General features: G+C 40.7%; 1 protein-coding gene across 3 annotated transcripts in view; it reads right to left on the bottom strand.

The window, feature by feature from the left end:
• Nucleotides 1-13,877, bottom strand: part of BEND6 (BEN domain containing 6) — a 61,504-nt gene that overhangs the window by 1,700 nt on the left and 45,927 nt on the right. The gene's annotated exons all lie outside the window — the stretch shown is intronic.

Genomic DNA, 13,877 nt, shown 5'->3' on the forward strand with positions numbered 1-13,877 from the left:
GCGTACATATATCTTTTCTAATTACTGTTTTTGTTTCTTTTGGAAAACTACCCAGAAGTGTAATTGCTGGCTCATATGGTGGTTTTACTTTTTATTTTTTGAGGAAACTCCGTACTGTTTTCCACAGAGGGTGTACCAATTTATCAGCCCACCAACAGTACATGAGGGTTCTCTTTTCTCCGCATCCTTGACAACACTTGTTATTTGCTATATTTTTGATAATAGCCATTCTGACAGGTGTGAGATGATATCTCATTGTGGTTTTGATTTGCATTTCCCTGATGATTCGTGATGCTGAGTGTCTTTTGATGTGCCTTTTAGCCATCTGTATGTCTTCTTTGGGAAAATGTCTATTCAGGTCCTCTATACATTTGTAAATGAGGCTGTTTGGTTTTTTTGATGTTCAATTGTATGAGTTCTCTGTATTTTGGATATTAACTCCTGTTGAGTATATCATTTACAAATATCATCTCCCATTCAGTAGGGTGACTTTTTGTTTTGTTTAGAGTTTCCTTATTCTTTTTTCTTTCTTTGTTCTTTTCTTTGCTCTTGTTTTGCTGTCTTCCCTCTGGTTTGCTGAATATATTTAGAGTTACATTTGGATTCCTTTCTCTTTTGTGGGGGAATGTATGGATTTGTGTTTTTAGTCACCATAATGTTTATGAGTGTGCTCAGTCACTTCAGTCGTATCCGACTCTTTGCGACCCCATAGAATGTAGCCTGCCAGGCTCTTCTGTACGTGGAATTTCCTAGGCAAGAATACTTGAGTGGGTTGCCATGCCCTCCTCCAGGGGATCTTCCCAACCCAAAGATCGATCCCATGTCTCCTGCATTGCAGGCAGGTTCTTTATCCACTGAGCCATCTGGGAAGCCCAAGGATTATATATGGCAACCTATATATACACATAACTATTTTAAGTTGATAATCTCCTAAATTCAAACACATTCTAACAATCCTACATTTTCACTTCCTCCCCAGAGTGTGTCATGTTTTTTACATCATATTTATGTCTTTGTATTTTGTGTACTCCTTCGCTATTCAATATGGATGATTTTGTCTTTTAACTTTCATACTGGCATTATAACTGGTGGGTATACTACCTTTACTGTCTGTTTGCTCTTACTGGTGAGTTTTTTTTCCTTGTGAAATTTTAGCTTTCTAGTTTTTCTATAAATATAATTTTATTTTCCAGTTTTCTGCTTTTTCTGGTGTTTCTGGTTTTTCTTTTTCACTTAGAGAAGTCCCTTTAGAAGAACTACTCCAGTATTTCGGCTGTGAGAACTCCATGAACAGTATGAAAAAGCAAAAAGATATGACACTGGAAGATGAGCCTCTTAGGTCAGAAGTTGTCTAATATGCTACAGGGGAAGAGAGGAGGTCAATTACTAATAGCTCCAGAAAGAATTAAGTGAAGCGGTTGGGCCAGACTGGAAACGACACTCAGATGTGGATGTGTCTCATGGTGAAAATAAAGTTTGATGCTGTAAAGAGCAATGTTGCATAGGAACATGGAATGTTAGGTCCATGAATAAAGGTAAATTGGATGTGATGAAGCAGGAGATGACATGAGTGAATATTGATATTTAAGAATCAGTGAACTAAAATGGACAGGAATAGGTGGATTTAATTCAGATGACCATCATGTCTACCATTGAAGGCAAAAATCCAGTGGACTAAATGTAGTAGCCCTCATAGCCAACAAAAGAATAAAAAATGCAGCACTTAGGTTCAATCTCAAAAATGACAGAATGTACTTGGTTCGTTTCCAAGGCAAATGATTCAGCATCACAGTAATCCAAGTCTATGCCTCAACCAGTAATGCAAAACAAGGTGAAGTTGATTGGTTCTATCAAGACCTACAACACCTTCTAGAACTAACATAAAGAAAAAGATGCCTTTTTCATCATTGGGGATTGGAATGCAAAAGTAGGAAATCAAGAGATACCTGGAGTAACAGACAAGTTTGACCTTGGAGTACAACATGAAGCAGGGCAAAGGCTCACAGAGTTTTGTCAAGAGAACACACTGATCACAGAAAACACCTTTTCCAACAACCAAAGAGACAACTTGACACATGGACATCATCAGATAGTCAATATCAAAATCAGCTTGATTATATTCTCTGCAGACAAAGATGGAGAAGCTCTATAGAGTCAGCGAAAAAAGACCTGGAGCTGACTATGGCTCAGATCATGAGCTCCTTACTGCTTCAGGCTTAAATTGAAGAATGTAGGGAAAACCATTAGGCACTTCAGGCATGACCTAAATCAATCTCCTTATGATTAGACAGTGGAGATGATGAATAGATTCAAGGGATTAGATCTGGTAGACAGAGTGCCTGAAGAACTATGGACAGAGGTTCATAATGTACAGGAGGCAGTGACCAAAACCATCCCAAAGAAAAAGAAAAACAAGTAGGCAAAGTGGTTGTCTGAGGAGGCTTTACAAATTGCTGAACAAAGAAGAGAAGTGAAAGGTGAAGGAGAAAGGGAAAGACATACCCACTGAATGCAGAGTTCCAGAGAATAGTGAGACATAAGAAAGCTTTCTTAAATGAACAGTGCAAAGAAATAAAAGACATTAGAATGGGAAAGACTAGAGATCTCTTCAAGAAAACTGGAGATAAAAAGGGAACATTCCATGCAAGGAAATGAACAATATAGGGCAGAAATAGTAAAGACCTAAACAGAAGCAGGAGAGATTAAGAAGAGGTGGCAAGAATACACAGAACTATACAAAAAAGGTCTTGGAGAACAAGATGGCGGAGGAGGAGGTGGACATGAAGTGCATCTCTCTTCACTGATGCATCGGGAACACATCTTCACACACACAAGTGCATAAAGCCCACCAGCTGAGAGCGGGCAGGAGTACCTGACCAGCAGAAAAGAGTATATACAACCATGCAAAAACTCGTTAGGATGAAGGAACTAGGGGGAAAAACAGGAGTGTTACTAGGTCTGGACCTGCCTTCAGTGGATGGGGGAACTGAAGCAGGGGTCTGATCCCCACATCGGGGCAATTGTCTGAGTCAGAGGAAAAACATTTAAGGCTGAGAGGGAAACAGTGGATCTGTGGCAGCCTAAATGGAATGAGAATCAGCTGGTCCTTGCTGCAGGCATACATACCCCAGACAGGGACACAGGTCCCTCACTTAGGAGGCACAGTGGCTGGGAGCTGGAGCTTAGGGATTGTGGAGCAACCCCAGGGCAAGGGCTGCTGTCAGCTGTGGAGAGATGGATAGAGAAGATGTGAGGGAGGAGACTGTGGTGGGAAATGCCTGTGGAGGAAAGCCAGGCAGCCATGGAAGCAAGGCGGTACTGCTAAGTCACACATAGGGGGTGGAGCCATCACCATGGCCTCTCTCTCCCCACACGTCAGCATTGGCAGCTGATCAATAGACAGGCTGGCCCATCAAGCGCCTGATGAACCAAACTAGAGTAGGACCTCACCCAGGGTGTCCCTTTAAGTGCCCGACATGCTGACCTCCAGAGTAGGACCTCAGTCAGGGGCCCCCTCTATGTGCCTGACACTCAGAACAACATAGAAGGACCCCAGGCAAGGGAACCCTCTACATGCCTGAATGGGCAGAGCTATGGAGAAAGACTAGCCAAAGAGGCCTTCTGATCGCCAGCTTCCAGAGGCTCAGAAAAAGGCTGATAGCACGATAACTCCTGAGGCTGAGGCAGTCTGTGTCCCCACACACTTGTCGCCGCCAGGGTTCCCGTGACCCAAGCAACTGCAGCGCCTTCACACTCAGCCCTCACTGGGGCAGAGCTGCCACAGGCAAAGAGAAGTCTCTGCACGTGGGGTCACTTCAGTTGTGTCCAACTCTTCGCAACCCTGTGGACTGTGGCCTGCCAGGCTTCTCTGGGGGTGGGGGGGTTCTTCAGGCAAGGATACTGGAATGTACTGGCCAGTACTGGTTGCCATACCCTTCTAGAGCACTGTATTTCCTGCTGCCTTAGCCGCCAACCCCCTGAGTATCTGGTGCTGCCAGAACCCCTGAGACCCAAGCAGCTGCACCACCTCCACACCTCCCTGGGGCAGACCCAAGTCCTCCAGGGCAGCCTCAGGAGCAAACCCCAGTGGACGACCCACATGCAGAGGGTCGTCTGGAAATAAAACCACAATTGAAACCCACAGGCAGTGTAACTAAGGAAGAAGCCCTGAAACCTCCCCACCAGCTGTGCAAGCTGCAGATTAAATCCACACAATCAACGAGGCAGACTCTGTGTCTATGGAATAGATAGAAGGACACTGAGAGTTCCCACAAAAGAAAACGCACTAGTTCTGATAGCTGTGGACACTGGAGGCGAGAACGCACGGGAGTAGGACCAGATTAGAGCCTGAGCTGCCCCCACGGCAGGCCCAGAGACCAGCCCAGTGTTGGAGGGCGTCCCAGGGAGGTGAGGTGGACTATGGCTCCCTGACAGCAGTAACTCAAGAAAAAAGTTTACTACACTTATGTTTTGACTTGTTCTGTAGTGCTTTTGGATATTCTTTCTTTTTCTTTTTTTCCTTCTTTCCCCACCTCCTCTGTTGTAGTTGTCGATTTTATTGGCACTATGAAATCTAATTAACTTTTGAGTTCTTTTTTTTTCAATCACACTTTTTATTGTTGTTATAAACCTCTGCTTCTACATTGGGCCTTTGCACTTCTGTGGAGTTTTCCTTTATTTTATTTTTTTCTTTCCTTTTTTTTTAAATTTTAATTTTTAAACCTATTATTATTCTTTCTACATTTATTCCTTTGTTTGCTTTTTCCTACTGTTCTTTCCCCCTTGCAGTTAATCTTTAATGTATATAAATCTTCTTTATCTACCTCTATTTAACTTTGAATATCTATTCTTTGTTTTTTTTTTCCTTTACTTTCCTCTCAACATATTTGCTAGTTTTGTTTTCTTTGCTTTAATCCTCAACTGGCACCTTGCTCTAGTTTTGTTTTCCAGTTTGTGCTTTAGTTAGTTTTGTTCCTAACTGGTAGATATAATTTTTGGCTTCCTCTGTTCGCCAGGTCAATCTAGTGCACTTTACTTTTCTTGGACTGTTCTGATTTCGCTTATGGGTGTATATGTATAGGTGTATATTCCATTATTTTAATTATTTTGCCTGATTTTGTAACAGCCATTTGTCTGGGGTTCATCTTTGATTGCTCATTTTTGGGTATTTGTTTTAATCTCACTTAATGCCATAACAAACCACTTCTGGAATCTTCATTCCTGACCAGGGATCAAACCCTGAGCCTTTGGAATGAGGGCACTTACCCCAAGACCTCAGACTACCAGAGAATTAATCCTAGGGATTATCAAATAGTGAGAACTCCCACAAAGGAAATCACTTGAATACAAGACCCAGCATCACCCAGCCACATGTAGCACCCTGTGCAGGATGCCTCATCCAAACAACAAACAAAACAAAAATACAAACCCAATCATCAGCAGACAGGAGTACCACCTCACTCAGCCTTGCCCATCAGAGGAAAAACAACAACAAAAACAACAAACCAGCACAAATCTCACCCTATATGAAGTTTACACAAACCACTGCACCAACATTAGGAGGGCAGAAACCAAAAGAAAGAAAGTATTCAACCTTGAAGCCTGGGAAAAGGAGACCTCAAACACAATAAGTTTAAGAAAAGTAATGAAATGGCAGAGAAATACTGCACAAATGAATAAACAAACCAGAAACACAGAAGCCAAAATAAATGAAGAGGAAATAGGCAAACTACCTGAAAAAAAATTCAGAATAATGATAGTAAAGATGATCAAAAACCTTGAAAACAGAATGGAGAAAATGCAAGAATCAATTAACAAAGACCTAGAAGAAGTAAAGAATAAACATACAGAGACAAACAATACAATTACTGAAATTAAAAATACTGCAGAAGGAATCAATAGCAGAATATCTGAAGCAGAAGAATGAATTGGTGAGCTGGAAGATAAAATGGTAGAAATAAGTTCTGAAGAAGAGAATAAAGTATGAATGAATGAAAATGAAAAGAACTGAGGATAGTCTCAGAGACCGCTGGGACAATGTCAAATGCACCAACATTCGAATTATAGGGGTCTGAGAAGAAGAAGATAAAAAGAAAAGGTATGAGAAAATTTTTGGAGAGATTATAGGTGAAAATATCCCCAACATGGAAAAGGAAATAATCAAGTCCAAGAGGTACAAAGAGTCCCATACAGGATAAACCCAAGGAGAAACATGCCAAGACACGTAATAATCCAACTAACAAAGATTAAACACAAGTAAAGAATATTAAAAGCAGCAAGAGAAAAGAAACAAGTAACATACAAGGGAAACCCAATACTTTTAACAGCTGATCTTTCAGCAGAAACTCTGCAGGCGAGAAGGGAATGGCAGGATATATTTTAAGTACTGAAAGGGAAAAATCTACAACCAAGATTACTGTACCCAGCAAGGACCTCATTCAAAATTGATGGATAAATCAAAAGCTTGTCAGACAAGCAAAAGTTAAGAGAATTTAGTACCACCAAACCAGCTTTACAACAAATGTTAAAGGGACTTACAGAGTCAAGAAATACAAGAGAAGAAAAGATCTACAATATCAAACCCCAAACAGTTAAGAAACTGGCAATAGGAACATATATATCAATAATTACTTTAAATGTAAACGGATTAAATGCTCCAACCAAAAGCAGACTGGCTGAATGTATACAAAAACAAGACACACATATATGCTGTCTACAAGAAACCCACTTCAGACCTAAAGACACATATAGACTGAAAGTGAGAGTCTGGATGGAAAAATATATTCTAGATGTTCAGATGGAAAAATAGTCTAGATGGAAAAATATATTCCATGCAGATGGAAAGCAAAAGAGAGCTGGAGTAGCAATCTTCATATCAGACAAAATAGACTTTAAAATAAAGAATATTATAAGTGATAAGGAAGGACACTACATAATGATCAAGGGATCAATCCAAGAGGAAGACATAACAATTGTAAATATCTATGCAGCCAACATAAGAGCACCTCAATACATAAGACAAACACTAACAGACATAAAAGGAGAAATTGACAGTAACACAATAATAGTAGGAGACTTTAACACCCCACTCACACCAATGGACAGATCATCGAAACAGAAAATTAATAAGGAAACACAACTCTTAACTGAAACATTAGATGAGATGGATCTCATTGATATCTTCAGGACATTCCATCCAAATGCAGAAGAATACATCTTCTCAAGTGCACATGGAACATTCTCCAGGATAGACCACATCTTGGGTCACAAATCAAACCTCAGTAAATTTAAGAAAACTGAAATCATATCAAGGATCTTTTCTGACCTCAATGCTATGAGACTAGATATCAAATACAAGAGAAAAACTGTAAAAAGCACATACACGTGGCAATTAAACAATATGTTTCTAAGTAACCAATAGGTTACTGAAGAAATCAAAAGGGAATCAAAAAATTTCTAGAAACAAATGACAATGAAAACACGACAACTCAAAACCTATGGGATGCAGCAAAAGCAGTTCTAAGAAGGAAGTTTATAGCAATACAATCTTACCTCAAGAAACAAGAAAAACATAGGATAGACAACCTAACTTCACACCTAAAACAATTGGAAAAAGAAGAGCAAAACCCCCCAAAATTAGCAGAAGGAAAGAAATCATAAAAATCAGAGCAGAAATAACTGAAAAAGAAATGAAAGAAACAACAGTAAAGCTTAATAAAACTAAAAGCTGGTTTTTTGAGAAGATACACAAAGTTGACAAACCTTTAGCCAGACTCATCAAGGAAAAAAGAGAGAAGAATCAAATCAACAAAATTAGAAATGAAAAAGGAGCGGTTACAACAGACAAAGCAGAAATACAAAGGATTATAAGAGACTATTATGACCAACTATATAGCAATAAAATGGATAACCTGGAAGAAACGGAGAGATTCTTAGAAAAGTTCAATCTTCCAAGGCTGAACTGGGAAGAAATAAAAATTATGAACAACCAAATTATAAGCACTGAAATTGAAGCTGTGATCAAAAATCTCCCAAAAAACAAAAGCCCAGGACCAGATGGCTTCACAGGAGAATTCTATCAAAGATTTAGAGAACAGCTAATGCCTATCCTTCTAAAACTCTTTCAGAGGAAGGGTTTTCCTCTTTGCAGAGGAAGGAACACTTCCAAACTCATTCTATGAGGCCACCATCACCCAGATACCAAAACCAGACAAACACAACACAAAAAAAGAAAACTACAGGCCAATATCACTGATGAACATAGATGCAAAAATCTTCAATGAAATTTTAGCAAACAGAATTGAACAATACATTAAAAAGCTCATACACCATGATCAAGTTGTGTTTATTCCAGGGATGCAGGATTCTTCAATATATGCAAATCAATGTGATACACCATATTAACAAATTAAAAGATAAAAACCATATGGTAATCTCAATAAATGCAGAAGAAACCTTTGACAAAATTGCACCCATTTATGATGAAAACTTCAAAAAATGGGCACCATTTTTGAGGAAGGAACCAACCTCAACATTGTAGAGGCCATATATGATAAGCCTACAGCAAACATTATTCTCAATGGTGAAAAACTGAAAGCATTCTCCCTAAGATCAGGAACAGGACAAGGATGTTCAGTTTCACCACTATTATTCAACATAGTTCTGGAAGTCCTAGCTACAGCAATCAGAGAACAAAAAGAAATACAAGGAATCCAGATTGGAAAGAAGTAAAGCTCTCATTGTTTGCAGATGACATGATACTGTAAATAGAAAATGATAAAGATACTATCAGAAAATTACTAGAGCTAATCAGTGAATTTAGCAAAGTCACAGGATACAAAATCAACACACAGAAATCACTTGCATTTCTATATATTAACAATGAAAAATCAGAAAGAGAAATCAAGGAATCAATTCCATTCACCATTGTAACAAAAGAATAAAATATCTAGAAATAAACTTACCTAAGGAGAAAAAAGAAGTGTACACAGAAAATTTTAAGACACTGATGAAAGAAATCAAAGATGACATAAACAAATGGAGAGATGTTCCATGTTCCTGGGTAGGAAGAATAAATATTGTGAAAATGACTGTACTACCAAACACAATCTACAGATTCAATGTGATCCCTATCAAATTACTAATGGCAGTTTTCACAGAACTAGAACAAAAAATTTCAAAATTCGTATGGAAACACAAAAGACCCCAAATAGCTAAAGCAGTCTTGAGAAAGAAGAATGGAGCTGGAGGAATCAACCTTCCTGACTTCAGATTACACTACAAAGCTATAGTCACCAAGACAGTATGGTACTGGCACAGAAACAGAAACATAGACCAATGGAACAAGATTGAAAGCCCAGAAATAAACCCATGCACCTATGGGTACCTTATTTTTGACAAAGGAGGCAAGAATATACAATGGGGCAAAGACAGTCTCTTCAATAAATGGTGCTGAGAAAACTGGATAGCTACATGCAAAAGAATGAAATTAGAACACTTCCTAATACCATACAGAAAGATAAACTCAAAATGGATTAAAGACCATTAATGTAAGACCAGAGACTATAAAACCCTTAGAGGAAAACATAGGCAGAACACTCGATGACATAAATCAAAGCAAGATCCTCTATGACCCACCTCCTAGAGTAATGGAAATAAAAACAAAAGTAAACAAGTGGGACCTGATTAGATGTAAAGCTTTTTCACAGCCTAGGAAGCTAAGCAAGGTGAAAAGACAACCCTCAGAATGGGAGAAAATAATAGCAACTGAAACAACTAGCAAAGGATTAATTTCCAAAATATACAAGCAGCTCATACAACTAAATACCTGAAAAACAAACAACCCAATCAAAAAGTGGGGAAAAGACCTAAACAGGCATTTCTCCAAAGAAGACAGACAGATGGCTAACAAATACATGAAAAGATGCTCAACATCCCTCATTATTAGAGAATTGCAAATCAAAACTACAATGAGATATCACCTCACACTGATCAGAATGGTCATCATCAGAAGTCTACAAACAATAAATGCTGGAGCGGGTGTGGAGAAAAGGGAACCCTCTTGCACTGTAGGTGGGAATGTAAATTGATACAGCCACTATGGAAGATGGCATGGAGATCCCTTAAAAATCTAGGAATAAAACTACCATATGACTCAGCAATCCCTCTCCTAGGCACATACCCTGAAGAAACCAAAATTGAAAAAGACACACGTATCCCATTGTACATTGCAGCACTATATACAATAGCTAGAACACGAATGCAACCTAGATGTCCATTTACAGATGAATGGATAAAGAAGTTGTGGTACATATACACAATGGAATATTACTCAGCCATATAAAGGAATGCATTTGAGTCCATTCTAATGAGGTGGATGAACCTAGAGCCTATTATACAGAGTGAAGTGAGTCAGAAAGATAAAGATAAATATCGTATACTAACACACATATACGGAATCTAGAAAAATGGCACTGAAGAATTTATTTGCAGGGCAGCAGTGGAGAAACAGACATAGAGAATAGACTTATGGACATGGGGAGGGGAGGAGAGGATGAGATGTATGGAGAGAGTAGCATGGAAACTTACATCATCATATGTAAAATAAAAACCCATGGGAATTTGCTGCATGGCTCAGGAAACTCAAACAGGGGCTCTGTATCACCCTAGAGGGCTTAGCTGGGGAGGGACATGGGAGGGAGGTTCAGAAGGGAGGGGGTATATTGTACACCTATGGGTTATTCATGTCGAAGTTTGACAGAAAACAACAAAATTCTGTAAAGTAATTATCCTTTAATTAAAAAATAAATAAGCTAAAATACAAACAAACAAAAAATATAGTAATGTATAACATGGAACAGTAGATTGAAATTAAAGGTAATAATGTAGATATACTAACTCACAAGTGGGAGTGGTTTTACATGTTTTTAAGAAAAGTTGTAGTTCAACCAGGAAAAAAAAAAAAAAAAAGATCTTAATGACCTGGATAACCACGATGATGTGGTTACTCACCTAGAGCCAGACATCCTGGAGTGTGAAGTCAAATGGGCCTTAGGAAGCATTACTAGGAATAAAGCTAGAGGAGGTGATGGAATTCCAGCTATTTCAAATCCTAGAAGATGATGCTGTAAAGTGCTGCCCTCAATATGACAGCAAATTTGGAAAGCTCAATAATGGTCACAGGACTAGAAAAGATCAGTTTTCATTCCAATCGCAAAAAAGGGCAATGCTCCTTTTTAGAATTTTCCATCTAGGGTACGATTGCATTCATTTTACATATTAGTAAGGTTATGTTCAAAATCCTTCAAGCTAGGCTTCAGGAGTATGTGAACCAAGAACTTCTAGATGTCCAAGTTGGTTTTTGAAGAGGCAGAGGAACTAGAGATCAAATTTTCTACATTCATTGGGTCACAGAATGGAATCGTTGGATCACAGTAGAATTCCAGGAAATCTGGAATCTATTTCTGCTTCATTGACTACACTAAAGCCTTTCACTGTGTCAATCACAACAAACTGGGAAATTCTTAAAGAGATGGGAATACCAGAACATCTTATCTGCCCCCTGAGAAACCTGTATGCGGGTCAAGAAGCAACAGTTAATGGGACATGGAACAAAATTGGGAAAAAAGTATGAGAAGGCTGTGTATTGTCATCCTGCTTATTTAACTTCTTTGCAGTGTACATCATATAAAGTGCCAGGCTGGACGAATTATAAGATTGCCAGGAATCAAGATTGCCTGGAGTCAAGATTGCCAGGAGATATATCAACAACCTCAGATATGCAAATGATATAATGGCAGAAAGTGAAGAGGAACTAAAGAGTATGACTTGTCTGGGAAACTATCTCTCCTTCAAATGTCAAAGAGAACCTTGATGGGTGGAATATTTTGATTTAGGTTTCTCTTTTTATCAGTTTGACTATATCGTGCCACTCCTTTCTGGCCTGCATAGTTTCTGTTGAAAAGTTGGCTGACAATGTAATGGAAGTTCCCTTGAATACAACTAGATAGGTTGCTTACATTTCCATCCAAATTTTGGATAAGTGGACTTATGTAGGAGACATGCTGTGGGTACCAGTAGGGCACTCCCCTTGTATGCTATCAGGGCACCCCATGCAGGCTGAGTGGGCCTTCCTGTTGTGGTGGAGCATGCTGTGGGCATGCTGGTATATGGGACTCTCCCTTGTCCAGTTGGCTGCCAGGCCCTGCCTCCTCCAGAAGCTACTAGTTTGCTGGTGGAAGGGGCCACATCCAGGCACAGCTGGCTGCCAGGCCTGCAGAGCCCTGGGATTTGTGCTGAGCCACTGGTGGGCAAGGCAGGATCCTGGTGAGCTGGCTGCAGGCTGAGGGTGATCCAGGGCAGGTCCTGTGGGGCCCAGGGGGTCCTGAGGCTTGTGCCAGCCCACTGGTGTGAGGTGTGGTCTTGGCACACTGGCTGTGAGTCCAGGGCTCCCAGTGCTGGTTCTGGCCTTGGGGGTACCAGTGCTTCTGCCAACCTGCTAGAGGGTGTGGCCAGGTCCCTGCTCGGCCTGAGGGGTCCCGAGACTAGTGGTGACCGGCTGGTGGGTGGGTAAGTCCTGGAGCTCATAGGCTAGAGAGGACTCCAAAATGGTGCTTGCCAGCCCCAGTGTCCTTGTGGTAGAATGAGCTCCCAGCAGTGGCTGCCACCAGTGTCTGTGTCTCTAGGGAAGTCCCCGTTGCTTCCTGCTGGTCTAGGAGGCTGTCCAAGGGCAGCAAGTGAGCCTAACCCAGGCTTCTTTCAGATTGTTGCTTCTGAACTGGGACTTAAAGTGTGTGAGATTCTGCGCGTGCCCTGTTTGAGTGGGGTCTCTATTTCCTACAGGCCCCTAACTCTTCTGAATGCATGCTGCACCTTCAAAGCCAGATGTTCTGGGGGCTTGTCTTCCTGGTGCCAGGACCCCCACAGCTGGGAAGCCTGATATAGGTCTTGGACCCTTCACTCCTTGGGGAGAAGCTCTGCGATTGTGACTGTCCTCCTGTTCGTTGGTCACTTACTTGGGTCTTGACGATACCATGTCTCCACCCCTCCTACCCTTCTTGTTGTGGTTCCTTCTTCATATCTTTAGTTGTAGAAGATCTTTTCTGCTAGTCTTCAGGTCATTCCGATTGATAGGTGGTCTGCAAACAGGTTTAATCTTGGTGTGCCCCTGGGAGGAGATATGCTCAGGGTCTTCCTACTCTACCATCCTGGTGACCAGCAAATCATTTACTTCAGGATTTCTCAGCCTTGGGCTTCCCTGATAGCTTAGTTGGTAAAGAATCTGCCTGCAGTGCAGGAGACCCTGGTTCGACTCCTGGGTTGGGAAGATCCCTTGGAGAAGGGATACTGGAGAACACCCACTCCAGTATTCTTGGGCTTCCTTTGTGGCTCAGCTGGGAATGAATTTGCCTGCAATGGGACAGACCTGGGTTTGATCCCTGGGTTGGGAAGATCCCCTGGAGAAGGCGAAGGCTACCCACTCCAGTATTCTGGACTATACAGTCCATGGGGTTGCAAAGAGTCAGACATGACTGAGCAACTTTCACTTTCACTTTTACAACTTTGGCAGAATTGACAGTTGGACTTGGTAGTTCTTTGTTGTGGGGGCTGTCCTGTATATTGTTGGATGTATAGCAGCATCCCTGGCTCCTCTCTAACCCAAATGCCTCCAAGACATTTTCAAATATCCCCTTTCAGGGGCAGGGGACAAAATCCCTCCCATCTTGTTTGAGCACTGCTGTATTAGATCACCTTTAAGTGACATGCACATGTAATATTATGGTAGAGATTATATACACTTCAGCAGCTGTGGACATTTCAGAAGGCTGTTTGACCACAGCAGAATGTTACAGAGGTGATAGTCTAATATTCTGTAATCC

Source organism: Cervus elaphus, chromosome 7, assembly GCF_910594005.1.
Source record: "Cervus elaphus chromosome 7, mCerEla1.1, whole genome shotgun sequence".
Classification (NCBI taxonomy): Eukaryota; Metazoa; Chordata; class Mammalia; order Artiodactyla; family Cervidae; genus Cervus; species Cervus elaphus.